Source organism: Lolium rigidum, chromosome 5 (assembly GCF_022539505.1).
Source record: "Lolium rigidum isolate FL_2022 chromosome 5, APGP_CSIRO_Lrig_0.1, whole genome shotgun sequence".
Classification (NCBI taxonomy): Eukaryota; Viridiplantae; Streptophyta; class Magnoliopsida; order Poales; family Poaceae; genus Lolium; species Lolium rigidum.
The window spans coordinates 101465654-101472449 of NC_061512.1; positions in this window are offsets into that span (position 1 = coordinate 101465654).

A 6796-nucleotide genomic window follows, 5' to 3' on the forward strand; every position below is an offset into this window, starting at 1 on the left:
GTTCGCATAAAACCATCATAGAATAACATAAAAGATAAAAACTTGACCAAATACTCATTGCAGCTCATATAGAATCATAGGCAGATCATCCTATGCCCTCAGGAACATGGAGAACTACTCACAAGTGTCAAACATGATATGGACCAGAGGCATAATGGTTACAACACAAGCTTAATATATAATCGGGGAGAGATATTTACCTAGGTTCGGGCCCTTGATGAGGTAAAACCCTTACTTCCTGCTTGTATGATCTTGATTATCGAATATATATCGAGTTACAATGGGGTAGCCAATAGGCTGCTATGGTCGACTCACCGAGAGGCAATGATTCTATGTTTTTGGCTCTAACTTGCGGTGGTTCTACGTATGATGTTGTGTCGTTTGGCAGGCCCTCTCCTGGCCTTTATATAGCAGGCCAGGTCTCGAGAGTCCTGTCCGAACTCGACTAGGTTACAATGAGATCTATTCTAGTCTTTCCTTTAACGATGTCTTCTTGCCTTGTTCATCAAGAATTCGTCTTCTGGTAGGTCTCCTTTGATGGAACCGACGTATATGACCACCTTGGTTGTTGGGAAATCTTCATGGGCCCCTAGTTGGGCCGGAGGAGGTAGACCAATGTCGGATACCCGAAGGGTAATGTCCACATCAGTAGCCCCGAGTGACTGGCCTAAGTGAAGCTTCGGGCAGGGACTATAATTTCCCTCATCCGAATATCCTTAACTATCGAAAAGGATTGATCCTTCTCATCACCTTGAAATCGAAAATGCTTGTTATCGGGTGCGCGTCCAGCGCTCCCGATGGGAGTAGCCCCCAACTATAGGGACGGATGCTTGCAACCGTGCGTATACTCAAGTTGTACTACTCGAAGATTCTGATGTCGATGCTTTCTGATTTTCCTTCATCATCCGATATATTTTAATATATTGGGTCTTCAAAAGCTTCGGGTGAAGCCTTACAGTATGATAGTACATAAGGGATAAAAGTAATGAGCCTAGCCTTATTCGATAAATCGATGCTAGTTAACTGCCGATGACAAAACAACGTTACTATACTCAGGATCAAGTCCCCGGGCTCGATCCTGGATTTTCTGGAACCTTCAGGTCCGTTCTTCTTCGGCTTCAGAAGTTTTTATCGGGTGCGCGTCTAGCGCTCCCGATGGGAGTAGCCCCCAAGTCTATGGACGGATGTTTGCAACCGTGCGTAGACTCAAGTCAAGTAGTCAAATGCAGTAGATTCCTTCGGATGCTTCATTAATGAGGAGCCAAGAACTTTTGATGACATCATCAATGACGTGGACTCTGCGGCGGCTTGGTTGACACAACATGACCTAACGGGTCCACCCTATATCTGCGCGGCCAGTTAGGAAATGACTGATCCTTGCGCGTTGACCGAGAGGTTTCCTCGATTCTCGTGCGTAGTGGAGGTAATGGGCCGCCGGTTTCTCTCCTTTCTTGACACGTGTGTAGCCAGATTCTCGTCGACTTCTCCTTGATGCGGATTCAACGGCCACGATCCGCAGCAATTTTTCGTTATAAAAGGGGGGGGGGGGGGCTTAGTTTTAACTTTTTGCCATTTCCGCACTACTCATCTTCCTCCTTGCCTTCATCTTGCCATCGCTTCTGCATCCAAGAGCTCCCTCGCTGTCATGGGAAAGAAGAGGATGACTGTTAGCTCCGGCGCCACCGCCAGCATCGCCGGATCCAAGGCGCCCTCCGCATCATGCAAGGCATGCGCCACCACCAAGAATCTTGATTGGACGTCCTCCTCCATCTCAAAGCACGATGATAAGAAGCTGAGGACGCTGGGGCTCATTTCTTTCGATGAGTCAGACTTCATTCACCCAGGTCATGTATCTTGCCCAAAGCCTCCCAATGGTTTTACCATTATGTTTTTGGCTTTTCTGCACCGTGGGCTGTCTCTCCTAGCCCACGAGTTCCTCCACTGTCTTCTCTTTTCTTATGGGATTCAACTTTGGTAACTGACCCCAAACTCAATTCTCCATCTATCCATCTTTATCACCGTCTGCAAGGCTTATCTCGGTATTGACCCCCACTGGGGTGTTTGGCGATTTTTTTTCTTTGTCAAGCGCCACAGCGGAGGCGAAAGGTCCTCACGGTGTCAGTGGAGTTGGTTTCATCGTCAGGAAGGAAGTCAAGTACTTCAACTTCCCGATGCGAGAATCTGTCCAGGGCTGGCAACAAAAATGATTCTATCTTAGGGACCGCCCAGCGATAGGTCATCGTTACAACTTGCCACCATTTGAAGACGTTCTCGAGGCAGTGCCGAAGAAATCTTGGCAAAATGCTTTGACTGCCAAAGAGAGCGAGGTGGCCAACAAGCTGTACGAAAAGTTCTTAGATCTGAAGGGTGCAGGGGGTCGAACTATGTGCGGAACTGAGGTTGCTGCCCTGATTCTGAAGCATCGGGTGCAACCAGTGATGTCGAGAAGTCGTCAGCTATGGCTGTACACTGGCCCCAATGACAAGGCACGAATCAACTCAGCTGATCCCACAGAGGCTAAGCTTCGGGATGAAGGAAGGCACTTGACACGCTTCAGCCAAGAAGATTCTATAGCCCCGAGATCAGCTCAGCCCCCTTCTGATGTTTGCCATCTCCCCGCCGTGGTAATTCTTGCCACTTAATTATCTTATGCTCGATTGCATACTTTGTAGTCGATACTAACACTTTTTCTTTGTCTTGACAACCTTCTACTGTCACAACGTGCTATCCTCCAGCACCAGAGAGTGGAGCAGCTCCCGAAGATGATGATATTTCTGAAAAAACTGAACAAAACCCCGATGTTATCGAAGATAGCGACGCTTCGGGTGAAGAACAACATGAAGACGACACGCTTCTTACTGCCAGGCGTCGCAGGAGAATCGACGATGATCCGATTGAAACAGCGGAGTCAAGACCTAGCGGGCGCGATGACGATGATGCTGATGAAATTCCTCCTGACGCCCCTACTCGTGAAGCCTCGGCAGCCCCAGCTCCAATGTCGAGGGTGCTCCTCGGCAATGCCCTCCGATAGGGGCTTAGGGTTGGTGGAATCCTGCAAGCTGACACGAGACATCGGTTCGCAGACAAGCGGGGAGAGCGATTTACCCAGGTTCGGGGCCCTCGATGAGGTAAAAGCCTTACGTCCTGCCTGTCTGTTCTTGATTATGATGATAATGGGTTACAATGGGGTGCCAAATAGTTCGGCTGAGATCTCGTCGAGTTTGGCTAAGCGCTAGGGTAACCTAGCTTTAAGCTTCTGCTGGCTAAGATCGCTAAGATTGGTTATGTGTCTCGACAGCCCCTCTCCTGGCCTTTATATAGGAGGCCAGGTCTCAAGAGGCCTAGTCGAGTACGACTAGGTTCTGAGTAGATCTATCTCTAGACTTTCCTTGTTCGGCTCCTTCCGTATCTTGTACTCCAAGGTATCTTCCGTTGCATCATCCTAGCGGCCCACCTTGCCACCGACTGTCTTCATGGGCCCCCAACTAGGAAATATAGGGTAGGGCAACATTGGTTACCCGAAGGGTAATGCCCACGTCAGTAGTCCCCGAGTGTCTAGCCGAAGGTAGTTCGGGTAGAGACTAAAGCATGCCTCCTGCCAAGGTTCTTCTCCTTGATTGTTCTTGAATCTGCATCATCTTCTTCTGTCGGGTGCGCGTCAGCGCTCCCGATGGGAGTAGCCCCCGAGTCTAGGTACGGATGCTTGGAATCCGTGCGTAGACTCAAGTTGTACCACTCGAACATTTTCCTCTGTCGAAGTTTGTCTGTAGGTCATCCGATATATTTTCCTCATGCAAGGGATGATAAGTAACGTGCCCAACTTTTGTTGGTTAACTACCGATGGCAAAACAACGTTACTCTACACAGAATCAAGTCCCCGGGCATGATCCTGGAGTGCAAAAAGTTACGTCGGGTGCGCGTCAGCGCTCCCGATGGGAGTAGCTCCCGAGTCTGGGCACGGGTGCTTGTAACTGAGCGCAGACTCGAGTCGAACAATTGTCCCTTTCTTCAAGTCTTCATTTTATCGGGTGCGCGTTAGTGCTCCCGATGGGAGTAGCCCCCGAGTCTAAGTGCGGATGCTTCACAGTCTGTGCGTAGACTCAAATCTTTCATCCGATAACTTTTTATTTTTCCTTCGAATGCTTCTAGCTTTTTTCATGACGTCATTGATGACGCTCTACTGACACCTTGATTCTGACGGACCGGACGTAACCGGCTGGGCCTATTCTTTTTTTTGTCTGGCCCTTTACGCACAGTCACCAAGGTGTCTCCTCGATTTATGCAACCTTCAACAGAAAAAATTTCTGAACGGATCGGAGGCAACGACACGTGCCCCACTCAATTCTCAAGTCCCCTTAAGATCTCCAAAGGGCGAAAAAATCCCTAATCCTCTTCCGCATTTTCCGTAGCATCTCTTCGTTCTCCTCCTTCTTCCTCCCTTCGCTGCTGCTGCGCCGCCACCACTATTTTTCCGATTTTCCCCGGATCTCACAATGGTGAAGAAGAAGGGCGTTACTGCCGCCACCAGTTCTACTAGCGGAGGCGCCGCCGCCAAATCCTCCTCGACTCTTCCGAAGGGAAGTGCCCCGAGCGCTCCTCTCCCAACTCCGGCGCCGCCAGCGCCGGCAAGCTAGGTGGCCAAGCCAGGAGATTGGGTAGCGTCGACCGTCACCAAGCGTGACGAAAAGAGATCCCGAAGCCTCGGATTAATCTCCTCTGACGAGGGGAATGTGATCTTTCCAGGTGCGATTTCTCGGCCTAATCCCCTGCTGGCTTTACCGTGATGTTCTTATCGTTCCTGTATCGAGGTCTTTCGCTTCCCGCTCATGAATTCCTCCTCCATCTTTTGCGAACTTACGAAATCCAATTATGGAAACTCACTCCCAACTCAATCCTCCACGTTGCTGTGTTCATCACCCTTTGCGAGGAGTTTCTGGGTGTCAAACCTCACTTCGGACTGTGGAAAAAGATCTTCTATGTGAAGAGATACAGCAGTAGTAACGGATTTTTTGTCACCGGGGGAGTAGGGTTTGTATCCCGTTCAGAGGTTAGTTACTTCAATTTCCCAATGCGAGAATCTGTGCAAGGGTGGAGGCTGAAATGGTTTTACGTTAAGGATTCCCTGTCATCCGAATCTCAACTTCCTTGCTTTGCCGATGTCTCCGAAGCCAAGCCCAAGAATTCTTGGAAGAACATTCTCTCACCCGACGAAAAAGTAGCAGCCGAGGAATTATTTGCCAAATTTCTTCGAATCAAAGAGGCCGATGGCCAAACTATGGTTGGCACAGAGGTGGCAGCGGTGTTCTTGAAACGTCGAGTCCAACCAGTCATGGCCAGAGTTCACCCGATGTGGTCGTACTCAGGTCCAAAGGATGAAACCAGGATCAACGCTGCCGATCTGTCGGAAAAAGAGTTGCTTGATGAAGTCCGTCGCCTTACTTCCTTTAGCCAGGAAGACTCGATCCCGCTAATATCTTCTTATACTCCTCTTGATGCTGATCATCCGCCACCAGAGGTAACCTCCTCTTGACGTCCTTACCATACTATTTTCACTTAGCTAGTATGATTGCTTTTTATTCTTACTTGTTCTTCTTTTCGACAGGCCCCTATAGCCTCTGGAAACTTACATGATTCGCAAAATGATATTTCTGAGGGAAGAGGCTCCTCAGTTCCTGTTGATTTTCCCGCTGTCGAGCACGCAAGCCCGGAGAGTGAGCGTGACGATCCGATAGACTCGAAACTGTTCACACCGTCCTTCCTCCTTCGACTCGACGATGCTTGCGATACATAGGGATCAGTGCGCAACGATGACGCTGATCGTGATGCCTTTGTTAATGTAGCTGTGGAGGCGACCAGGGCTTCGCCCGCGAAGAGATCAACCGGCGGCTTTGCCGATGAAGACGATGTCTTCGACATGTAAATGCTTTTTTCTCTGATGCCTTAGCTTGTCCCTTTATTCTTCGCATTCCTTTCGTAACTTCTGTCGACCATTTCCTTTTTATAGTGACGAAGATTTCGCTGAGCCTCCGCCTAAGAAGGCCAGATCTGATGCTATCCCGCCGGCCGCTGCTGCTTCCGAAGCTTCAGCTCCTAAGGAGGCTCCCACTGCTCAGGCGTCGACTGCTTCTTCCCTTTCCAAGGGAAAAGATGCTCCTGCCGCCACCACGACTCCTCCTTCTGTAAGTCCTTTTTTTAAATACATAGTGGATTTCCTGAAATGTGCCTTTTCTGACGATTCTTCGCAAAACATCCTTTTTCTCTTAAGGATCTCCGAGGTGTTATTTCCTCTTTGGAGGCCTTCGCTTCCCAGTTCACTTCTCTGGAGGCAGACAAGGTTCGACTGCAGAGGGAAGTTGAATCCTCTTCCTCGAAGCTGGAAGGCACAGTCAAGATAGCTGCCAAGGCCCACCAAGAAATTGATTCCCTGAAGGAGGAGCTGGGTAAGCTGAAGGAAAAGCTGAAGGAGGAGAAAGCGTCAAGGTTGGCTGCCAAAGCTCAAGCAGCCGAAAGGGATGAACTCCTTCGCCAATCTTCTTTGGCTCTACTTGGTAAGCTTTTTCATACATCTCTGTCGATTATTATTCTTATGGATTTGTTCCTTTATCAATGATCTTTTCCAATTCACTTTCTTGCAGAGGCCGCCAACATTCCTGCTGCCGCCTTGGACAAAGTTCCAAACAATTCTCCGGCAAATGGTGTGTCGATGGCTTTCGCCTCCCACCAGCTTACACGGGAGCTTCTTGAAAAAGGAAAAGGTGCCCTGGCGCGGATGCACCTGATGATTTTCCGCAAGATC